We start from the raw sequence: 24,392 nt of genomic DNA, 5'->3' as shown, positions 1-24,392 counted from the left end.
TGGAGCATAGAATAAAGGGTGGAGGAAGGGAGGAGAGGAGATGGGCAGGTCATCAAGGCGGGGGAAGGGAGCCACAGGAATAAGGGAAGTCAAAGGGTGGGGGAGGGGGTTACCAGAAGTTAGAGAAATCGATGTTAAGGCTATTAGGTTGGAGACTCCCAAGCAAGGCAGAATGTGAGGTGTTGCAGGTGAGGCAGAGCTTCACCTGTGAGTCCGAGGGTTATTGCATCTGGTGTGGCCTCCTGTGCATCAGTGAGACCTGACGCAGATTGGGCAAATGCTTCATTGAGCAACTTTGCTCTGTCCGCTGCAACAGCCAGGACCTCCCGGAGGCCACCCACTGTAATTCCACATCCCACTCCCACACTGACATGTCTATCCATGGCCTCCTCCACTGCTACGTTGAGGCTAGGTGCAGGTTGGAGGAGCAACACCTCGTGTTCCACCTTGGGAGTCTCCAAACTGATGGCTTCAACATCGATTTCTCTAAACTTCCAGTAACCCCTCCCCTTTTTGTCCCCCTTCCCCTCCCCTATTCCTATAGCTCCCTTCCCCCACCCTGATGACCTGCCCATCTCCTCTCTTCCCCTTCTCCATCCAGGGTCCACAGCCCTCTCCTACCGGATTCCTCCTCCTTCAGCCCTCGGCCTCTTCGCCCTATCACCTGTCAGCTTATTACTGCTTCTCCCCCTCCCACTATCTGCCCCCTCTCATCTGGACTCGCCTATCCCCTGTCTGCGTGTATTCTCCCCCACCCTATTATTCTGACTTATGCCCTCTTCCTTTCCAGTCCTGATGAAGGGTCTCGGCCCAAAACGTCAACTATTTCCCTCCATGGATCCTGCCTGGCCTGCTGAGTTCCTCCAGCACTTGTGTATTGGTCGATAAGTATTTGCTGATTAAGCCGCAAGAGCTTAGTCCCCAAATCACCAAAGTTTTTCTAAGTTCTCTAGATCTTAAACTAAAGAGCAGACCTCTTCCCCTGCAGCCCTGTGGGAGCACTTTAACAGCAGTTCCAGGTGATAACTCACTGTCACCTTCCCACAGGCATTCATGAATGGGTCAGAAATGTTGGCCAAATATCAAAAAAATATAAGTTTAAAGAATCCCCCGTCCTTGATTCGGCGGGGGCCGGCGCGAGTATCGGCTCCGCCCTGTGGGCGGGCACCTGTTCCCGGATCTCCCCATCCGCCTCCAGGGTCCAGGGGGACTGGGCTGAGCCACCGGCAGTCCCGGGGTGTTGGAACCGTGAACTTTTCAAACTTTCTGGTGGGTGCGGAAGTTGGAACAGTCGGATTGCGAGATTTGGCGGTAAGTCCGGTGGGCTCATTGTGTTGATGAGATCGATTGCAGCCGAGGCCGGGGACATTTCCTGTATTTTGTAGTCGCCTTAAACCGTGGCCGCTGTTCGATCCACGATTGCAATTGGAGGACAAACTGGGCTGATTTTTGGACAATTATTCACATTTTCATTCTGAAACATTTAGGAACGAAGTTCGTGTCTTCAGAGGAAGTTTACAAGATTATTGTTTGATATTGTTTGATATTGTTAATTGTTGGTGGCTTTAGTATGTTTCTGTGTCTCCATCTCTGTCCGACCACCTCCCGCGCTTCAATGCTCCATACAAGGCCGTTCCACCCATCACGCCCGCTTGCTATCCCATTCCCGTTTGAATTGCTGGTAGAGGTGGACAAGCAAAGATGGAAAATTTTCCAACTGTCAGGAACTAGTTTTCCCTTTTGACTTTGTGAGGCCCGATCCATAGAAGGAACTGGGTCAGTTCGTCCTTCACTGCAGTCAGTTTTAACATCTTACTCCTTTAGTCTGAGTTTTTTGTCGGAAGCCTCCTTTGTGACATTCTGATGTGCCTTCTGACAATTCACACACGTGATGTGGATTAAAATTCTCGTCTTAAGATCAGTTCTAATTCTCATTTGGATCACATGATTAGAAAGACAGGTGGCAGTGTAGACAATAGTCACAGGTTCGGGAAGTGGCAGGTTACAGATGAACGCGATCAAGCGGAAAATGTAAAGTCATCACGCTGTGGTCAAATATAAAACTAGAACAGTAGAGTAGCTTTGAAATAGTGAGAGATTGATAGGTATTGGTGTTATTTTGACTGTGACCAGTGTTCCATGGGATCAGTGTCTGGACCTCTGTTTGTGATATACTGTATAAATGATTTTTACGAACATGTAAGTGGCCTGATTAGTAATTTTGCAGACACAAAAATTGATGGAGTTGGTGGATATTGAGGAAGGTTGTCAAAGGATTCAGCAGGAGACAGACCAGGTGGAGAAACAGCAGCTGGAGGTTAATCCAGACAAGTGTGAGGAGTTGCAGTTTGGGAGGTCAAATGTAAGAGCAAAGTGCACAGTAAACGGCAGGACCCCTAGGAGCATTGATGTACAGAGGGAACTTGGTACAAGTCTATTGCTCTCTGAAAGTGGCAACACAAGTCGATAGGGTGGTAACGAAGGCGTATGGCATGCTTGCCTTTATTGGTTGGGGCATTGAGTAAAAGTTGGGAAGTTGTGTTGCAGCTGTATAAAAGTTTGATTAGGCCACATTTTGAGCATTGTGTGCATTTCTGGTCGCTGCGTTACAGGAAGGGTGCGTGAATTTGAAGGATGAAATTGGAAAACTTGTTGTTATATCATTCAGTTGTAGCATATACAAGTGGAGTAGAAAATAGTCCTATGAACGTATTTATCACAATATGAGGTGCTGTTGACTGCCTTCACTGTGATAGTGGAGAAGGCCAAGTATAGACAGTGTGGGAAGGGGAGTTGAAAGAACAGACAAATAGAAGCTGTGCAGGTAGTCTACACTTGGTCTCACATCGCACGTAGAAGAGGGCCACATGCAAGCACTGAATGCATTACACAGAGTCATAGAGTAATACAACATGGAAACAGGCACTGCAACCCTACTTGACCATGGTGCCCACCAAGTTAGTCTCATTTGCCTGTGTTTGGCCTATATCCCTCTAAACCCCTTCTATCCATGTACTTATTCAAATATCTTTCAATGTTGTTATTGGACCGACCTCAACCACCTTCTCTGGCAGTTCATTCCATCTATGCACCACCTTCTGCATGAAGAAGTTGCCCCTTGGGTCCCTTTTAAATCTTTCACCTCTCACAAACCTATGGTCTCTAGTTTTTAGTTCCCCTTCCCTGGGGAAAAAGGACTATGTGCATTCACTCTTTCTATACCCCTCATGATTTTACACACTTCTATAAGGTCACCCCACAATCTCCTACACTCCAAGGAATAAAGTCCTGGCCTGCCCAACATCTCCCTATAACTCAGACCCTTGAGTCCTGGCAGCATCTTCACAGTAACACTATGACCACTTTGCACTACAGTGGACTTTTTTTGTTCTAGTTATGTTCTTTCTTGTAAAAATTGTGTATAATTTATGTTTAATTTCTGATTTTTCTTGTGAATGTTGTGTATCTGATGCCAAGTACCAGTGACGCTGCTGCAAGTAAGTTTATCATTGCACCTGTGCACACATGTACTTGGTATTGGTATTGGTTTATGATTGTCACTTGTACTGAGGTACAGTGAAATACTTCTCTTGCAAACTGATCATACAGGTCAATTCATTACACAGTGCAGTTACATTGAGTTAGTACAGAGTGCATTGAGGTAGTACAGGTGAAAAACAATAACAGTATAGAGAAAGTGTCACAGCTGCAGAGAAAGTGCAGTGCAATAAGGTACAAGCTCACAACAAGGTAGATCGTGAGGTCATAGTCCATCTCATTGTATAAGGGAACCGTTCAATAGTCTTATCACTGTGGGGTAGAAGCTGTCCATAAGTCTGACATATGACAATAAACTCCACTTATACTTTACAAATCTTTTATGCACTCTTTTCAGTTTAATGATGTCTTTCCTATAACACGGCAGCCAAAACTGTACACAATACTCCAAGTGCAGTCTCACCAATGTCTTGTAGAACTGCAACATTACATCCCAACTTCTATACTCAATGCCCTGACTGATGAAGCCCAGTTTGCTAAATGCCTTTTTCACCACCCTGTCTACCTGTGGCACTACTTTCAGTGAACTGTGTACTTGTGCTCCTAGGTCCATCTGTTCCACAACACTCCCCAGGGCCCAACCATTCACTGTATAAGTCCTACGCTGGTTTGACTTCCCAAAATGCAACAATTCGCACTTGTATGAATTGAAATCCATTTGCTAATCCTTGGCCCACTTACTCGGCTGATCAAGATCCCCTGTAATTTTTGATAACCTTCTTTCTAAAATACCACCTATTTAGTATCATCTGCAAACTTACTAACCACACATTGTACATTCACATCCAAATTGTTTATATAAATAATAAACACAAAGGTCCCAGCACTGACCACTGTGGCACACCACTAGTCACAAGCCTCCAGTCCAAGAAACAACCTTTGACCATCACTCTCTGTTTCCTACCGTCGAACCAATTATGAATAAAATTAGCTATCTCCCCCTGGATCCCATGCGATCTTGCCTTCCAGGCTAGCCTGCCATGTGTGACCTTGTGAAAGGCCTTGCCAAAGTCCATATAGACAACATCCACTGTCCTACCCTCATCTACCCTCTTGGTTACCTCTTTGAAAAATTGAAAGAGATTTGTCAGACACAATTCCCATGCACGTAGTTCCCTGGCTTGTCCTTGCAGCCCTTCTTAAATAAAGGCACTCATTAGCTACCCTCCAGTCTTCTGGTACTTTACCCATGGCTAAAGATGATGCAAATATGCCAGGGCCCCTGCAATTCCTTCCCTAGCTTCCCACAATGTACTAGGATACACTTGATGCCTCAGTGATTTATCCACGCTAATTTGCCTTCAGACTTCTTGAACCTCCTCTTTTGTAATGTGGATATGTTCCAATACATCACTATTCATTTCCTTTAATTCCTTAGCCTCCATGACCTTATCCACAGTAGATACAGATGAGAAATATTCACTCAACACCTCGTCTGTTTCCTGTGGCTCCACACATAGACAACCACACTGATCCTTAAGGGACCCTACTCTGTCCCTTGTTACCTCATTGTTCTTAATATACTTGTAGAGTCTCTTAGGATTCTCCTTTTCCTTATCTGCCAAAGCTGTCTCATATCTATTTTTTGCCCTCATCATTTCCCTCTTTAAGTGTACTCCTACATCCATTGTACTGGAGGGATTCATTTGATCCCAGCTACCTTTACCTGACATACGCCTCCACCTTTTTCCTGACCAGATCCTCGATATGCCTTGTCAACCATGGTTCCCTAATACTGCTAACCTTACCCTTCACTCCAACAGGAACATGCTGGCTCTGAACTCTTCCTCTCTCACTTTTAAAAGCCTCCCACTTGCCAGATGTCCCTTTACCTGCAAACCACCTCTCCCAATTAACCTTTGCAAGTTCCTAGCTAATGCCTTCAAAATTTGCCTTGCCCCAATTTTGGATAATTTGTGGACTAGTCCTAGCTTTTTCCATAATTCTATGAGCTTTAATTATGGTCACTGGTCCCAAAATGCTCCCCCACTGACACTGCAGTGATTTGCCCTGCCTCATTTCCCAATAGAAAGTCCAGTGTTGCCCCCTCTCTAGCAGGCCATCTACATGTTTTTTGAGTAAACATTACTTAGCTCTATGGCGGTCCCAGTCAATGTGAGGGAAGAATTTATTACAGCCATATTACAGCTATCTCTGATCTCACTACATATTTGCTCCTCTAGTTCCCACTGACTATTAGGGGGCCTATAATACAATCCCATCAATGTGATCATCCCTACTGATTTCTAAGTGCCACCCACATAGCCTCCGTGGAAGATCCCCCAAGAATATATTCCCTAAGTACTGAGTTGGGGACAGAGAGATATTTCAGGTGAATTTGGTAGCAAAGGTGATTAAAATTGACGACTTCCCCATTAGTACACTGAAAAACTTACTTGCAGCTGCATCAAAGGCACATAGCATCATATATGCAACATTCACTGCTATACTCTACAGGTGGAGGTCTGTGACCAGTGGTGTTCTGCAGGAATTAGCGCTGGGACTTATGTTATTTGCCAGGTTCAAGAACGGCTACTTCCCTTCAACCATTCAGTTCTTGAATCAACCTGCACAACCCTAATCACTATCTCAGTATAGCAGCACTATGACCACTTTGCACTGCAATGGACCTTTTTTTTGTTCTAAATGTGTCCTTTATTGTTAAAATTATAGTGATACACTTCGGGAGATCAAATTTGAAGGCAGAATACAAGGTTAATGACATGACTCTTAGCAGTGTGGAGGAACAGAGGGATCTTGGGGTCCACGTCCATAGATCCCTCAAGGTTGCTGCGCAGGTTGATAGGGTTGTTAAGAAGGCGTATGGTGTGTTGGCCTTCATTAGTCGGGATATTGAGTTCAAGAGCCGTGAGGTGATGTTGCAGCTGTATAGAACTCTGGTTAGACCACACTTGGAGTATTGTGTTCAGTTCTGGTCGCCTCATAGGAAGGATGTGGAAGATTTAGACAGGGTGCAGAAGAGATTTACCAGGATGTTGCCTGGATTGGAGAGGATGTCTTATGAAGATAGATTGAGTGAGCTAGGGCTTTTCTCTTTGGAGAGAAGGAGGATGAGAGGTGACTTGACAGAGGTGTACAAGATGATATGACGCATAGATCGAGTGGACAGTCAGAGACTTCTTCCCAGGGTGACAATGGCTAACTCGAGAGGACATAATTTTAAAGTGATTGGAGAAAGGTATAAGGGGGATGTCAGGGGTAAGTTTTTTTACACAGAGAGCGGTGGGTGCGTGGAGCACACTGCCTGCAGAGGTTGTGGGGGCAGATACATTAGGGACATTTAAGAGACTCTTATAAAGACACATGAATGGTAGAGAAATAGGGAGCTATGTGGGAGGGAAGGGTTAGATGAATGTTAGAGCAGGATAAAATGTCGGCACAACACTGGGCCGAAGGACCTGTACTGTGCTATAGTGTTCTATGTTCTATGTTTAATTTATATTTTTCTTGTGAATGTTGCATATCTGATGCTATGTGCTTGTGATGCTGCTTCAAGTAAGTTTTTCATTTTACTTGTGCATATGACAATAGACTTGACTTTAACTTAGAGAATGTAGCTGGACTGATTCGTAAGTTTTCAGGTGACATAAAAATTGGTTGAGCTGTGGATAGTGTAGAAGGTTGCCAAAGGATACAGCGGGATATAGATCAGTTGCAGATATTTGTGGAGAAATGGCAGATGGAGTTTAATCTGGGCAAATGTGAAGTGTTGCACTTTGGAAGGTCAAATGTAAAGGAAATTTACACTGTAAGTGGCAGGACCCTTAAGAACATTGATGTGCAGAGGGATCTTGGGGTGCAAGTCCATAGCTCCCTGAAAGTGGCAACGTAAGTGGATAGAGGGGTAAAGAAGGCATATGATATGCTTGTGTTTATCAGTTGGAGTCAGGAAATCATGTTGCTGTTGAATAAAACTTTGGTTAGGCCGCATTTGGAGTATTGTGTGTCATTCTGGTCATCACATTACAGTAAGGACGTGGAGGTTTTGGTGAGGATGCAGAAGAGGTTCATCAGGATGTTGCAAGAATTAGACAGTATTAGCACTAAGGAGTGTTGGACAGAGCTGGATTGTTTTCTCTGGAGCATCAGAGGTTGAGCGGAGACCTGATGGAAGTTTATAAAATTATGAGAGGCATATACTGTATAGGGTCTCTTTCCCAGGGTAGGAATGTCAGATACTAGAGGGAATGGCTTTAAGGTGAGAGAGGGAAAGTTTAATGGAGATGTGTGGGGCAAGTTTTTTTACACAGAGAATGGTAGGTGTCTGGAACACACTATCAAGGGTGGTGGTGGAGGCAGACATGACAGTGGCATTTAAGAGGCATTTAGACAGACACATGAACAGGCAGTGAATGGAGGGATATGAATCGTGTGCAGGCAGATGGGATGTTTCATTTAGTATTATGGTTGGAATGGACATGGTGGGCTGAAGGGCCTGTTCCTGTGCCGTACTGTTCTGTGTTCTAATGATCTCATGTGCTGTGTGGTTGATGGTTATGTCATATGCCTGGGGCCCTGCTAACTCTCTCCAACAACCGTCTGCCCTTTGTAGCATGCTTTTGAGAATATTGGTTTTACTTCCAGACTTAAACCATGCCATATTTTACCATATTGCAGTTTCCTGTAACAATAACTTCACTTTACATTTTGTGAATTTAGATGGCAATATTGATGAAGGATGCTTTCATGGCTTGCTTCATCATATAGTTTTAATAGCTAATCTCTTTCTCTTAATAATATTTGAAGTAATGCAGGAACCGATGGTGGATCTCAACCCAAAACATCGACTTACACCTTTTGCCTCCACAGATGCTGATTGACCCGCTGATTTCTTACAGGACTTCTACTTTTTTATTCCAGATTGCAGCATCTACATTCTCACTTCTCTTTAACCATGGCATCCTGACTAATAGGTACCTAACAAAGACCAATGTTTTCATTGGATCAATTTTCACACTACAATGCTTCCAATGGTCTGAATGGCCTTTTGGTTCAGTCACTATTGTTATTTCAAGAAGGCAATGTAACAATGCTATCCACACACCAATATTTTATGACAAACGATAGGAGATAACGCAGCTAAACAAAGAAGATAAACCTCATGATCTGCTAGCTGCACGCTGTTAATTGGCTTGGAATCTCAGAAGCTCACCACATGAGTCTGCTTGTAGTTGATTGTGGTTCTTTTAATCATTATTTTTGAAGCTTCTATAAGTTTCCTGCATGTTGTGGCTACAGTTTTTTTCACACATGGTTTATCAACAGCTCTCTCTTCCCCCTTTCTGGTTTGCAATTCCTCTGCCTCTGTTCTAAAGAACTGCATCGTGGTTTTTCAGGAACCCCTTGGTGCAAATTTCTGACTTTAAGAAATGCAATGTTCAGAAGCAGAAGGTTATTTATTTAAGTAAAAATACAAGAAGTTCAACTGAATAGAATTTAAAGTTGAAATTGGGTTAGAAAAGCTATAAAGAATCCTAGACTAGGATTGTGGAGGTATGAAGTGGGAAATAGTAGAACATAGAACAACGCAGTATGGGAGCAGGCCTTTTGGCCTATGATGTCTGTGCCAGCCATGATAATTTTAACTAATACCATCTGCCTGCACATGGTTCATATCCTTCCATTACCTGCCTGTTCATGTCCCTGTCTAAATGTCTTTTGAACATTACTATCCTATCTGCTTCAACCACTTCCCCTGGCAGCACATTGCAGGCACCTACCACTCTGTTCATGTGTGCGTGTATAATAAAAAAAAGCTTGCCTCGTAAATCTCCTTTAAGCTTGTCCTTTCTCACCCCAAATCTATGCCCTCTAGTATTTGACATTTCCACCCTGGGAAAAACACTCTCTCTACCCTATCTCTGCCTCTCATAATTTTATACACTTCTATCAGGTCTCCCCTCAGCCTCTTCCGCTCCAGAGAAAACAACCCAAGTTTGTCCAACCTCTGCTCATAGCACATACCGTCTAATCCAGGCAGCATCCTGGTAAACCTCTTCTGCACCCTCTACAAACCCTCCATATCTTTTCTAAAATGGGGTGACCAGAACTGAACGCAATACTCCAGATGCAGCCTGACCAGAGTTTTATAAAGCTGCAGCATAACTTCCTGTCTCTTGAACTCAGTACCTTGACTAATAAAGGCAAGCATGTCATATGCCTTTTTTACCACCCTATCAACTTATGCAGCCACTTTCTGGGACCTATGGACTTGAACTCCAAGATCCCTCTTAACATCAACACTGTTAAGGGTCTTTCCATTAACATTTGATCTCCCAAAGTGCAAAACCTCACACTTGGCTGGATTAAACTCCATTTGCCATTTCTCTGCCCATATCTGCAACTGATCCCGCTGTATCCTTTGGCAATGTTCTACACTACCCACAACACCACCAATCTTAGTGTCATCTGCAAATTACTAAGCCACGCATCCACTTTTTCATCTAAGTCATTTTCACATGACATCCAACCAGAATGTCCCATCAACTACTACTCTCAGCCTTCTATGGGCAAGCCAATTCTGAATCCAAATGGCCAAGTCACCGTGGATCCCATGCATCTCAGTCTTCTAGATGAGTCTACTATGTGGGACCTTGTCAAACACCTTACTGAAATCCACGTGGACAACATCCCCAGCTCTACCCTCATTGATCACCTTCATCACCTCCTCAATTTATAGTTAGCAAGACAAGACTTGCCCTGCACAAAGCCATGCTGACTGTCCCTAATTAAGCTGTGGCTCTCCAAATGCTCATAAATCCTATCCCGAAGAATCCTCTCCAATAGCTTCCCTGTTACTGATGTGAGACTCACCAGTCTATAGTGAATAGACTGTTTCCCTTCTTGAACAACATTAGCTACTTGCCAGTCCACCGGGACCTCGCCTGTAGCTAGAGAGGACACAAAGGTCTTGGTTAAGGTCCCAGCAATCTCATCTGTTGCCTCTCTCAATAATCTGAGGTATATCCCATCAGGGCCTGGGGACTTATCCACCTTAATATTCTTCAAGAGACCCAACACTACCTCCTCCTTAATCTCAAAATGCCCTAACGTATGACCATGCTCCAAACTGATCTCACTATCCTCCATCTCCTTCTCCTTGGTGAATACCAACACAAACTACTCATTTAGGACCTCACCCATATCCTCTGCCTTCGAGCAGAGTGATCCTACCCTCTCCCTAGTTACCCTCTTGCTCTTAATGTAGGTGTAGAATGCCTTGGGATATTCCTTAATACTACTTGCCAAGGACTTTTCATTACTCCTCCTGGCTCTCCTAATTCCCTTCTTGAGATCTCTTTTGTTTCTTTATAATTCTCAAGGGCCCTGTTAAATTTTAGCTTCCAAAACCTTGCATATGCTTCCTTTTCCTTCTTGACTAAATTCACCACCTCTCTTGTAATATAAGGATCCCTTACCTTGCCATCCTTGCCCTGCAGATTTAAAAATTAAAAATCATTCAAATTTAAAATCCACACGGTTGTTGAGGGTGATTTTAACTTCCCCAATATTGATGGAACTCCCTTAGCGCCTGGGACTTAGATGGAGCAGAGGATATGGGTGTGGATATGGCATCTAGGAAGGTTGCTTGAAACAATGTGTAGATGGTCCAGCTGGGATGGGGACATACTAGACCTTGTATTGGGAAATGGGTATAGTCAGGAGATCGAAGGTTCAGCCGGGGAGTACTTTGGGAACAGTGATCATATTTCCTTAAGTTTTAAGGTAGTTATGGATGAGGATAAGACAGGCTCTAGGGTGAATGTCCTAAATTAGGGGAAGGCTAATTACAACAGTATTAGGCAGGAACTGGGGGAAGTAGATTGGGAGAAGCTATTTGAGGGTAAATCCACATTTGATGTGGGAGTCTTTTAAAGGCCAGTTGATTAGAGTTCAGGACCAGCACTGTTCCTGTGAGGATGAAAGGTAAGGATGGCAAGGTAAAAAGAAAAAGGAATCGTATGTAAGATTTAGGATGCTGAAATTGAACAAGACCCTTGAGGAATATAAAGAAAGTAGGGAAGAACTTGAACAAGGAAATAAGAGGGCTAAAAGAGGTCATGAAATGTTCTCGGCAAGTAGAACCATAGAACACTACAGCACAGAAAACAGGCTATTTGGCCCTTCTAGTCTGTGCCAAAACTTTATTCTGCTAGTTCCATTGACCTGCACCCAATCCATAACCCTCCAGACCTTTCCCATCCATGTACCTATCCAATTTCTTAAAACTTAAGATTGAGCCCGCATTTACCACGTCAGATGGCAGCTCGTTCCACACTCCCACCACTCTCTGAGTGAAAAAGATCCCCCTAATGTTTCCCCTAAACCTTTCTCCTTTCACCCTAAAGCCATGTCCTCTCGTACTTATCTCTCCTAATCTAGGTGGAAAGAGCCTACTCGCATTTACTCTGTCTATACCCCTCATAATTTTGTAAACCTCTATCAAATCTCCCCTCATTCGTCTTCACTCCAAGGAATAAAGTCCTAACCTGTTCAATCTTTCCCTGTAACTCAACTCCTGAAGACCCGGCAACATTCTGGTAAATCTTCTCTGCACTCTTTCAATCTTACTGACATCCTTCCTATAGTTAGGTGACCAGAATTGCACACAATAGTCCAAATTTGGCCTCATCAATGTCTTATACAACCTCACCATAACATCCCAACTCCTATACTCAATACTTTGATTTATGAATGCCAGGATGCCAAAAGCTTTCTTTACAACCCTGTCTACTTGTGACGTCACTTTTAGGGAATTATGTATCTGAACTCCCAGATCCTTTTGTTCCTCCACACTCCTCAGTGCCCTACCATTTACTGTGTTTGTCCTACCTTGATTTGTCCTTCCAAAATGCAACACCTCACACTTTTCTGCATTGAATTCCATCTGCCATTTTCTGGCCCATTTTTCCATTTGGTCCAGATCCCTCTGCAAGCTTTGAAAGCCTTCCTCGCTGTCTACAACACCTCCAATCTTAGTGTCATCAGCGAACTTGCTGATCCAATTACCACATTATCATCTAGATCATTGATATAGACAACAAACAACAATGGCCCCAGCACAGATCCTTGAGGCACACCACTAGTCACAGGCCTCCAGTCTGAGAAACAATCATCCACTACCACTCTCTGTCTTCTCCCACACAGCCAATTTTGAATCCAGTTTACAACCTCTCCTAGTGGCTGAACCTTCATAACTAACCTCCCATGTGGGACCTTGTCAAAGGCTTTACTAAAGCCGATGTAGACAACATCCACAGCCTTTCCTTCATCTACTTTCTTGGTAACCTCCTCGAAAAACTGTACAAGATTCGTTAAACACGATATACCATGCACAAAGCCATGCTGAGTATCCTTAATCAGCTCTTAGCTGTCCAAATACTTGTATGTCTGATCTCTCAGAACATGTTCCAATAAGTTACCTGCTACTGATGTCAGGCTCACCAGCCTGTAATTACCTGGTTTACTTTTAGAGCCTTTTTTAAACAATGGAACAACATATGAGCTACCCTCCAGTCCTCCAGCACCGCACCCGTGGCTAAGGACATTTTAAGTATATCTTCCAGGGCCCCTGCAATTTCTACACTAGTCTCTCTCAAGGCCCGAGGAAATATCATGTCAGGCCCGGGAGATTTATCGACTTTTATTCACTGTAAGGTAGCAAGCCCCTTCTCCTCTTTAATCCCTATATGTTCCATGACACTACTGCTTCTTTCCCTTCCTTCCATGTACACTATGCCAGTTTCCTGAGTAAATACTGATGCAAAAAATACTTTAAGATCTCCCCCATCTCCTGAGGCTCCACACATAGCTCACCACTCTTATCTTCTAGGGGACCAATTTTGTCCCTTACTATCCTTTTACTCTTAATATACTTGTAGAAACCCTTCAGGTTTACCTTCACATTATCTGCCAGAGCAACCTCATGTCTTCTTTTTGCCTTTCTGATTTCCTTCTTTAGTATTTTCTTACTTTTTCTATACTCTTCAAGTACTTCATTTGTTCCTATTTGCCTATACCTGCTATACATCTCTCTCTTTTTCTTAACCAGATCGCCAATATCCCTTAAACCAAGGTTCCCTATGCCTGTTAACTTTGCCTTTAATCGTGGCAGGAACATGCAAACTCCGCACTCTCAAAATTTCGCCTTTGAAGGCCTTCCACTTAACTGACCACATCCTTGCCATAAAACAACTTATCCCAATCCACTCTTCCTGGATCCTTTCTCATTTCCACAAAATTGGCCTTTAGAACCTCAACTCGAGGACCAGACTTATCCTTATCCATAATTAACTTGAAACTAATGATGTTATGGTCACTGGACCCAAAATGTTCACCTACACATACTTCTGCCACCTGACCTGTCTGGTTCCCTAATAGGAGATCCATGGTAACTTGGTAAATTGGATCCAAAATTGGCTTGGTCATAGAAGACGGAGGATAGTGGCAGAAGGGTGGTTCTCTGACTGGAGGTCTGTGACCAGTGATGTTCTACAAGGATCAGTGCTGGGACCTCTGCTGTTTGTGATATATGTAATCACCTGGATGAAAATGTAAGTGCTCTGATTAGCAAGTTTGTAGATGACAAGAAAATTTGTGAAGTTGTAGAAAGGGAGGAAGGTTGTCAAAGGATACAGCAGGATATAATCTAGGCAATTGTGTGGTGTTGAATTTTGGGAGGTCAAATGCAAGAGGAAAGTATACAGTTAATGGCAGGATGCTTAGGAGCATTGATGTATAGAGGGATATTCAGGTGCAAGTCCATAGATCCCTGAAAGAGGCAACACTAGTTGGTAGGGTGGTGAAGGTGGTGCACAGCGTACTTGCCTTCATTGGTTGGGTTGTTGAATATAAAATTCAGGAAGTAATGTACAGCTATAAAAAAATCTTTGTTTAGGCCACATTTGGAGTACTGTGTGCAGTTCTGGTTGCACCATTGCAGGAAGGATATGGAGGCTTTGGAGAGGGTGTAGAAAAGGTTTACCAGGATGCTGCCAGGGTTAGAGGGCATATGCTATAAGGAGAGGTTGGACAAACTTGTTTTCTTTGGAGTGTTGAAGCTGATGGCCAACATAGAAGTATATTAAATTATGAGAGGGAGAGATAGGGTAGATAGTCATGGCCTGTTCTTTGCTTTATGTTATGTTTCTATGTTAAATAAGCATTTTACTGTTTGGATAAGCATGATAAGAGCCAGGATGTCAAAGAGAACATTTCCCCTTCTGGTTAAACTGAAGGTTTGGAATGCTTTTAGCTGAATGATTGATTGGTATGACATAATTTTGCCATATTGGATATATTAGTGGAAAACATTTTATTATTTAATTCCCGTAGATGTATGTTTCTCTGCCTTTCAAATTGAAAAGTGATGTGGTTCCAGAGATCCACTCCCTACTGAAGTCCAGGTCTGAGGCGTTCAAATTGGATGACCCTGACCTATGCAGGAAATCTAGGTATGATCTTTATAAAGCTATCAGCGATGCCAAGTGACAATACCAGTCCAAACTAGTGTCCCAGACCAGCCTTCAGTTGTGACAAGGCTTGCATACTACAACAGGCTACAAAATGAAGTTGGGCAGTATCACCGACAACAGTGCATCCCTCCCCAATGAGCTCAATGCATTCCATGCACGTTTTGAATAGAAGGTCAATGAGATGACACCACCAGCCCCAACAACCTCCGACACACCTGTCAGCGTTGCAGACGTCAGATGAGCCTTCCTGAGGTGGAAAACATGTGGTCCAAATGGTCCCCAGCCGTGTCCTCGGATCCTGTTTGGATCAGCTGGCGGGAGTATTTGAGGACATTTTAAACCTTTCCCAATTCCAATCTGAGAAGACCACTATCAGCCCTGTGCCAGAGAAAAATAAGATAACATTCATTAATGACTAATGCCTGGTGGCTCTGACAGCCACCATCCTGAGGTGCTTCAAGAGGCTGGTCATAGCACACATCAGTTCCAGCCTCCCAGACAATCTCAACCAACTGCAATTCACCTACCATCAAAACAGGTCCAAGGCAGATGCCATCTCTTTACACTCATGACTGTGTGGCTAAGCGCAGCTCAAACACCATCTATAAATTCACCGATGTCACCACTGTCATTAGAAACATAAAAAACCTACAGCACAATTCAGGCCCTTCAACGCACAAAGCTGTGCCGAATATGTCCCTACCCTAGAAATTACTAGGTTTACCCATAATCCTCTATTTTACTAAGCTCCATGTACCTATCCAAAAGTGTCTTAAAAGACCCTATCGTATCCACCTCCACCACCGTTGCTGGCAGCCCATTCCATGCACTCACCACTCTCTGAGTAAAAAAACTTACCCCTGACATCTCCTCCATACCTACTCCCCAGCACCTTAAACCTATGTCCTCTTGTGGCAACCATCTCAGCCCTGGGAAAAAGCCTCTGACTATCCACACGATCAATGCCTCTCATCATCTTATACACCTCTGTCAGGTCACCTCTCACCCTCTGTCGCTCCAAGGAGAAAAGGCCGAGTTCACTCAACCTGTTCTCATAAGGCATGCTCCCCAATTCAGGCAAGATCCTTGTAAATGTCCTCTGCACCCTTTCTATGGCTTCCACATATTTCCTGTAGTGAGGCAACCAGAACTGAGCACAGTACTCCAAGTGGGGTCTGACCAGGGTCCTATACAGCTGCAACATTACCTCTCAGCTCCTAAATCCAATTCCACAATTGAAGGACAATACACCGTATGCCTTTTTAACCACAGAGTCAACTTGTGCAACTGCTTTGAGCGTCCTACGGACTCGGACCCCAAGATCCCTCTGATCCTCCCACACTGCCAAGAGTCTTATCATTAATACTATATTCTGCCATCATATTTGACCTACCACAGTGAACCACTTTACACTTATCTGGGTTGAATTCCATCTGCCACTTCTCAGCCCAGTTTTGCATCCTATCTGTCCCGCTGTAACTTCTGACAGCCCACCACACTATCCACAACCACCACCTCCATCCTTTGTGTCATCAGCAAACTTACTAACCCATCCCTCCACTTCCTCATCCAGGTCGTTAATAAAAATCACAAAGAGTAAGGGTTCCAGAACAGATCCCTGAGGTACACCACTGGTCACCAACCTCCATACAGAATATGACCCGTCAACAACCACTCTTTGCCTTCTGCGGGCCAGCCAGTTCTGGGTCCACAAAGCAATGTCCCCCTGGATCCCATGCCTCCTTACTTTCTCAATAATCCTTGCATGGGGTACCTTATCAAATGCCTTGCTGAAATCCATATACACTACATCTACTGCTCTTCCTTCATCAATGTGTTTAGTCACATCCTCAAAAAATTCAACCAGGCTCATAAGGCAGGATCTGCCCTTGACAAAGCCATGCTGACTATTCCTAATGATATTATACCTCTCCAAATGTTCATAAATCCTACATTAGAACATAGAACAGTACAGCACAGTACAGGCCCTTTGGCCCACGATGTCGTGCCGACATTTTATCCTGCTCTGAGATCTATCTAACCCTTTCCTCCCATGTAGCCCTCCATTTCTCTACCATTCATGTGGCTATCTAAGAGTGTCTTAAATGTCCCTAATGTATTCAATCAGGTTCGTGAGGCACGACCTGCCCCTCACAAAGCCATGCTGACTGTTCCCTTCAGTCATCTGGCACTACTCCTGTGGCCAGTGAGGGCACAAAGATCATTGCCAAAGGCACAGCAATCTCTTCCCTAGCTTCCGGTAATAACCTTGGATATATCCTGTCCCGCCCCGGTGAGTTATCTATCCTAATGTTTTTCAAAAGTTCCAGCACATCCTCTTTCCTCACGTCGACATGCCCTAGCATATCACCCTGTCGTACACCATTCTCACAAAGGTCAAGGTCTCTCTCACTGGTGAATACCAAAGCAAAGTATTCATTAAGGACCTCCCCTACCTCTTCCAACTCCAGGTATATGTTTCCTCTTTTATCCCTGATTGGTCCTACCCTCACCCTAGTAATCCTCCTATTCTTCACATACGTGTAGCACACCTTGGGGTCTTCCTTAATCCTACTCACCAAGGCCTTCTCATGACCCCTTCTAGCTCTCCTAAGTTCATTCTTGAGCTCCCTCCAGGCTACCTTTCCTCTTGACAAGATATTCTACATCTCTTGCCAACAATGGTTCCTTCACTCTGCCATCTTTACCCTGCCTTGATGGGAGAAACCTATCCAGAAGCCCATGCAAGTTCTCCCTAAACAACCTCCACATTTCTGTTGTGCACTTCCCCAAGAACATCTGTTCCCAATTTATGCTCCCAGGTTCCTGCCTAATAGCATCATAATTCCCCCTCCTTCATTAAATACTTTCCCATATCCAAGGCTATGGTAAAGGTTATGCTCACTGTCTCCAAAATGCTCTCCCACCAAGAGATCTGAAATCTGAGCAGGCTCATTGCCTAGTATCAGGTCCGATATGGCCGCTCTTCTAGTCAGCCTGTCCACATAGTGTCAGGAATCCTTCCTGGACACACCTAACAAACTCTGCCCCATCTATCCCCTTCACACTAAGGAGCTACCCATCAATATTAAAGAAGTTGAAATCACCCATGACAACAACCCTATTATTTTTTGCACTTCTCCAAAATCTGCCTCCTGATCTGCTCCTCAGTGTCTCTGCTGCTATTGGGTGCTCTGTAGAATACTCCCAATAGAGTAATTGCTCCCTTCCTGTTTCTGACTTCCACCCACGCTGACTCAGTGGATGATCCCTTTAGGACATCCTCCCTTTCTACAGCTGTGACACTGTCCCTGATCAGCAAAGCCTCTTCCCCACCTCTTTCACCTCCGTCCCTGTCCCTTTTGAAACATCTAAACCCAGGAATATCCAGCAGCCATTCTTGCCCTTGCAAAAGTCTAAACTTAGCGGATGTCTTCTGGTATTGGTCATTGCTGCCCTGGGAAAAGGTGGAGTCTATCCACTCCATCTGTCTCTCTCATAGTCTTATACACCTCTGCCAAGTTTCCTCTCATCCTCTGTCACTCCAAAGAGAAAAGCCCTAGCTCACTCAACCTTTCCTCACAAGACATGTTCTCTAGTCCAGGCAGCATCCTGATAAATCCCCTCTGCACCTTCTCTAAGGCTTCCACATCCTTCCAATAATGAAGTGACCAGAACTGAATACAATACGCAAGTGTGGCCTGACCAGAGTTTTGTAGAGCTGCAATGTTACCTTGCGGCTCTTGAACACAATCCCCTGACTAATGAAGGCCAGCACACCATACACCTTCTTAACCACCCTATCAACTTGTGCAACAACTTAGAGGGATCCATGGACTTGGATCCCAAGATCCATTTGTTCTTCCACACTGCTAAAGGTGCTAAAAATCCTGCCATTAACCTTATACTCCGCCTTCAAGTTCAATCTTCCAAAGTGTATCACTTCACGTTTTTCTACCTCCTTAGTGCAAAAGGTTTAGATGGGGCAGAATTTGTTAGATGTGTCCAGGAAGGATTCCTGGCACAGTATGTGGACAGGCCAACTAGAGGAGAAGCCATACTAGATCTAGTACTAGGCAATGAACGTGGTTAGGTGACAGACCTCGCAGTGGGTGAGCATTTCAGAGATAGTGACCATAATTCCCTGACCTTTAGCCATGGACAAGGATGGGAGCAGATGATATGGGAACTTTTTAAATTGGCCGAGGGCTAATTCCAATGGTATTAGGCAGGAATTTGGGAGTATAAATTTGGAACAGATGCTCTCAGGGAAATGCACAGCAGAAATGTGGAGGTTGTTTAGGGACCACTTGAATGGGATTCTGTGATGGTTCTGTGATACTATCCCATGGCTGCTGCATGGATTTGGAATTGGCTTGCCCAGAGAAGGCAAAGGGTGGGAGAAGATGGAGAATATTCTGCCTGGAGGTCGGTGACTAGTGGTGTTCCACAGGGATCTGTTTTGGAATTGTTGCTCTTTGTGATTATTTATAAATGACTTGGATGAGGAAGTGCAAGGGTGGATTAGTAAGTTTGCAGATGACACGAAGGTTGGAGGTGTTGTGAATAGTGTAGAAGATTGTTGTAGGTTACAGCAGGATATAGACACGATGCAGAGTTGAGCGGAAAAGTGGCAGATGGAGTTCAATCCGGAATTATTGGTAGAATCTCAGGTGGCGATGAGGATGCTTACAGGAATGAGATAAATCAGCTGGCTGAGGGGTGTCGCAAAAACAACCTTGCACTCAATGTCAGCAAGGCCAAGGAATTGATTGTGGATTTCAGGAAGCAGAAGTCAAGAGAACACACACCAGTCCTCATTGAGGAGTCAGTGGTGGAAAAGGTGAGCAATTTCAAGTTCCTGGGCATCAACATCTCAGAGGATCTATCCTGGGCCCAACACATTGATGTAATCACGAAGAAGGCACATCAGTAGCTCTACTTCATTAGGAGTTTGAAGAGATTTGGTATGTCACCAAAGACTCTTACAGATTTCTAAACATGTACGGTGGAGAGCATTCTAACTGGTTGCAGCACAGCCTGGTATGGAGCCTCTAATGCACAGGATGACAAGAGGCTGCAGAGGGTTGTAGACTCAGCCAGCTCCATCATGGGCACAACCCTCCCCACCATCGAGGACATCTTCAAGAGGCAGTGCCTCAAAAAGGCAGCATCCATCATTAAGGACCCTCACCATCCAGGACATGCCCTCTTCTCGTTACTACCATTGGGGAGGAGGTACAGGAGCTGAAGACCCAAACTCAATGATTCAGGAACAGTTTCTTCCCCTCCGCCATCAGATTTCTGAACGGTCTATGAACACTATCTCACTATTCCCTTTTTTTGTACTATTTATGTATTTTAGTAATTTATATTTTTTTGTCTTTACACTGTACTGTTGCTGCAAAACAATAAAATTCATGTCATATGTCAGTGATAATAAATCTGATTCTGATTCTCTGGCCCTACACTCATCTCTGGTACACCTGGATAACACAGACACCTATGTAAGATACATATTCATTGACTATAATTCTGCCTTCAATACCATAATCCCAAACAAACTCATCTCCAAACTCCTAGACCTGGGACTCTCCACCTCTGCAACTGGATCTTTGCCTTCCTGACCAACAAATTGCAATCAGTAAAGATAGGCAGCAACACCTCTGCCTGTTGACCCTTACCTTGGTCAACTAATTTAGGTTAGGTAAACGACCACACAAATCTTCATTAATTCAGACTAGCAACTTTACTGTATCAGCTTTATCATTTTTAATGCAAATATCCATGTAAGTTATGCTGACCTCAGGTTAACAATTCCAAAATGCTATTGTTCCTATTGGACCAGTGCTCACCCAAACTACTTCTCTCACAACACCGAAACAGTGGATCCCCCGTTGGCCAAACAATTGATCCTTCTTCTCCCTGCCCCAGGCACGGGGATCTTCCTCGCTCGTTAGTTTCCTGAGTTCTCACTGCTCTGCCTCTGTAAACCTTCATTATTATTCTTTTTCCTTGTTAGTTCTGTGCCATTATACTTTGATTTTATTGGTTCTGATTTATCGGGCTATCCTGTGTCCACCTTTCATTGACTCTGGCCCAAGGCTACAGGTGGCATTACCTCATTGCTCTTCTCCCAAATAAGGATATAACTCCAATGTCATTCCTTTGTTTTTTGCTGAATCAGGCTATTTCACACCACTTATAGCCAGTTCAAGTCAGACACTGGGCTCAGATTATTTAAATTCACGGGCACAGAATATTCTTATTAGCCCACGTTGATTCTTCTGCCTTATCAAAGAGCATCCCACAAATAACTTCTTTGGAAATCATCTCTGATTAGCAGATTATCGGTAGGGCCTTCGTTATGTCCACTTTTGATTACTTCAATCCAGCAAAAGTTAATTCAGAAAACGACAGCCTCCACTTCTTCCACCACCTGGTGCGAGCTAAGACATTTGTTTTGTCTACTCTTCCACTGTCCTTGACTTGTTCCAACTCGCTGTTCTGCAGATTTTTAATTTGAATATTCCTGGTTTTCGGTGTTTTAAGAGGGATAGAGAAGGGGGGAGAAGAGGTGGAGGGGTGGCGATACTGGTCAGGGACACTTACGGCTGTGCAAAAGATGGATGTTGTAGAAGGATCATCTCTAGAGTCTGTATGGGTGGAATTAAGGAACAAGAAAGGAGCAGTTACTCTACTAGGAGTACTCTATAGGCCCCCCGGTAGCAGTAGAGATATAGAGGAGCAGATTGGTAGGCAGTGTTTGGAGAGAAGCAGAAATAACAGGGTTGTTATAATGGGAGACTTCAACTTCCCAAATATAGACTGGAACCTGCTTAGTGCCAAAGGTTTAGATGGGACGGAATTTGTTAAGTGTGTCCAGGAGGGATTCCTGACGCAGTATGTTGACAGGCCGACTAGAGGGAATGCCATGTTAGATCTAGTTTTAGGAAATGAACCGGGACAGGTGAAGGATCTATTGGTGGGTGAGCATTTGGGGGACAGTGACCATTGCTCCATAACCTTTAAAATTGTCATGGACAGGGACAGGTGCGGAGAGGACAAGAGGTTTTTCAATTGGGGAAGGGCTAACTACGAGGCTATAAGGAGAGAACTTGGGAGTGTAAATTGGGATGTCCTTTTTGAAGGAAAATGTACCATGGAGATGTGGTCGATGTTCAGGGATCTTATGCAGGATGTTAGGGATAAATATGTCCCGGTGAGGCAGAGAAGGAATGGCAGGGTGAAGGAACCATGGGTGACAAGAGGTGGAATGACTTGTTAGGGAGAAGAAGGTAACATACGTGAGGTATAAGCAGCAAGGTTCAGACAGGGCCCGTGAGGAATATAGGGTAGCGAGGAAGGAACTTAAGAAAGGGCTGAGGAGAGCTAGAAGGGGACATGAAAAGGCTTTGGCTAGTAAGGTTAAGGAAAATCCCAAGGCCTTTTTCAAGTACGTGAAGGGTAGGAGGATGGCTAGGGTGAAGGTAGGTCCGATTAAGGACAAAGGTGGGAGAATTTGCCTGGAGGCGGCGGAAGTGGGAGAAGTTCTCAATGAGTACTTCTCTTCGGTATTCACTAAGGAGAGGGGTCTTGATGATGCGGAGGGGAGTGCTGGTAGGGGTAATGTTCCCGAGGTTGTTGATATCAAGAGAGAGGATGTGTTGAAGTTGTTAAATAATATTAAGACAGATAAATCTCCGGGTCCTGACGGGATTTTCCCCAGGCTGCTTCGAGAGGCTAGGGAGGAGATTGCTGAACCGCTGGTAAGGATCTTTGAGTCCTCGTTGTCTACGGGGGTGGTGCCAGAGGATTGGAGGGTTGCGAATGTTGTCCCCTTGTTCAAAAAAGGTAATAGGGATAGGCCAGGGAATTATAGACCGGTGAGTCTCACGTCTGTGGTGGGTAAGCTGTTAGAAAGGATTCTAAGGGATAGGATTTATAAACACCTTGAGAATCCTGGACTGATTAGGGACAGCCAGCATGGCTTTGTGAAGGGAAGATCTTGCCTCACAAGCCTGATAGAGTTCTTTGAGGAGGTGACCAGGAAGATTGATGAGGGCAGTGTGGTGGATGTGGTTTACATGGATTTTAGTAAGGCATTTGATAAGGTTCCTCATGGTAGGCTTCTTCAGAAGGTCAGAGGCCGAGGGATCCAAGGAAGCTTGGCTGTGTGGATTAGGAATTGGCTTGCATGTAGAAAGCAGAGGGTTGTGGTAGAAGGAGTGCCCTTGGATTGGAAGGCAGTGACTAGTGGTGTCCCGCAGGGATCGGTTCTGGGACCTCTACTTTTTGTGATATTTATAGATGACTTAGATGAGGGGGTGGAGGGCTGGTTTAGTAAGTTTGCAGACGACACTAAGATAGGCGGTGTTGTGGATAGTGTGGAGGGCTGTCGGAGCTTACAGAGGGATATTGATAGGATGCAGAGCTGGGCTGACAAGTGGCAGATGGAGTTCAATCCGGAGAAGTGTGAGGTGGTACACTTTGGAAGGACAAACTCCAGGGCAGAGTACTGGGTGAATGGCAAGGTACTTGGCAGTGTGGAGGAGCAGAGGGATCTGGGGGTTCATATTCACAGTTCATTGAAAGTTGCCTCACAGGTGGAAAGAGCAGTTAAGAAGGCCAATGGGATGTTGGCTTTCATAAATCGCGGGATTGAGTTTAAGAGCCGCGAGGTGATGATGCAGCTTTACAAAACTCTAGTTAGGCCACACTTAGAGTACTGTGTTCAGTTCTGGTCGCCTCATTATAGGAAGGATGTGGAGGCATTGGAGAGGGTGCGGAGGAGATTTACCAGGATGCTGCCTGGATTGGAGAGTATTGAATATGAGGAGAGGCTTAAGGTGCTAGGGCTTTATTCACTGGAAAGGAGGAGGATGAGTGGAGACATGATAGAGGTATATAAAATATTGAGAGGAATAGATAGAGTAGACAGTCAGCGCCTCCTTCCCAGGGCACCAATGCTCAAGACTAGAGGGCATGGCTTTAAGGTTATGGGTGGGAGGTTCAGGGGAGATGTCAGAGGGAGGTTTTTCACCCAGAGAGTGGTTGGTGCATGGAATGCACTGCCTGGGGTGGTGGTGGAGGCAGATACATTGAACAGGTTCAAGAGCTTGTTGGATAGGCATATGGAGGAATGTGAGATAGAGGGATATGCGGGAGGAAGGGGTTAGGTAGTGTGAGGGTGGTCTGATGGACGGCACAACATGGTGGGCCGAAGGGCCTGTTTTGTGCGGTATGGTTCTATGGTTCTTCAGGCTAACAGCCACAATTATTCTCAACACTGGTGTCCTACAAGGCTGTGACCTCAGCCCCCTACTTGATTCCCTGTAA

General features: G+C 44.5%; 1 protein-coding gene across 3 annotated transcripts in view; it reads left to right on the top strand.

Moving 5' to 3' along the window:
• Window positions 1-1,188: 1,188 nt before the first annotated feature.
• cracr2aa (calcium release activated channel regulator 2Aa) overlaps window positions 1,189-24,392 on the top strand; it is a 120,880-nt gene continuing 97,676 nt past the window's right edge. For 2 of the 3 annotated variants that reach the window (XM_052030274.1, XM_052030276.1), the window contains exon 1: window positions 1,189-1,311. The gene's annotated coding sequence lies outside the window, so the exon portion shown is untranslated. The remainder of the gene's footprint in view (window positions 1,312-24,392) is intronic. The other variant, XM_052030275.1, reaches the window with a different exon arrangement.

This window comes from Pristis pectinata, chromosome 15 (genome assembly GCF_009764475.1).
Source record: "Pristis pectinata isolate sPriPec2 chromosome 15, sPriPec2.1.pri, whole genome shotgun sequence".
Classification (NCBI taxonomy): Eukaryota; Metazoa; Chordata; class Chondrichthyes; order Rhinopristiformes; family Pristidae; genus Pristis; species Pristis pectinata.
This window is presented reverse-complemented; position numbering and strand designations above follow the sequence as displayed.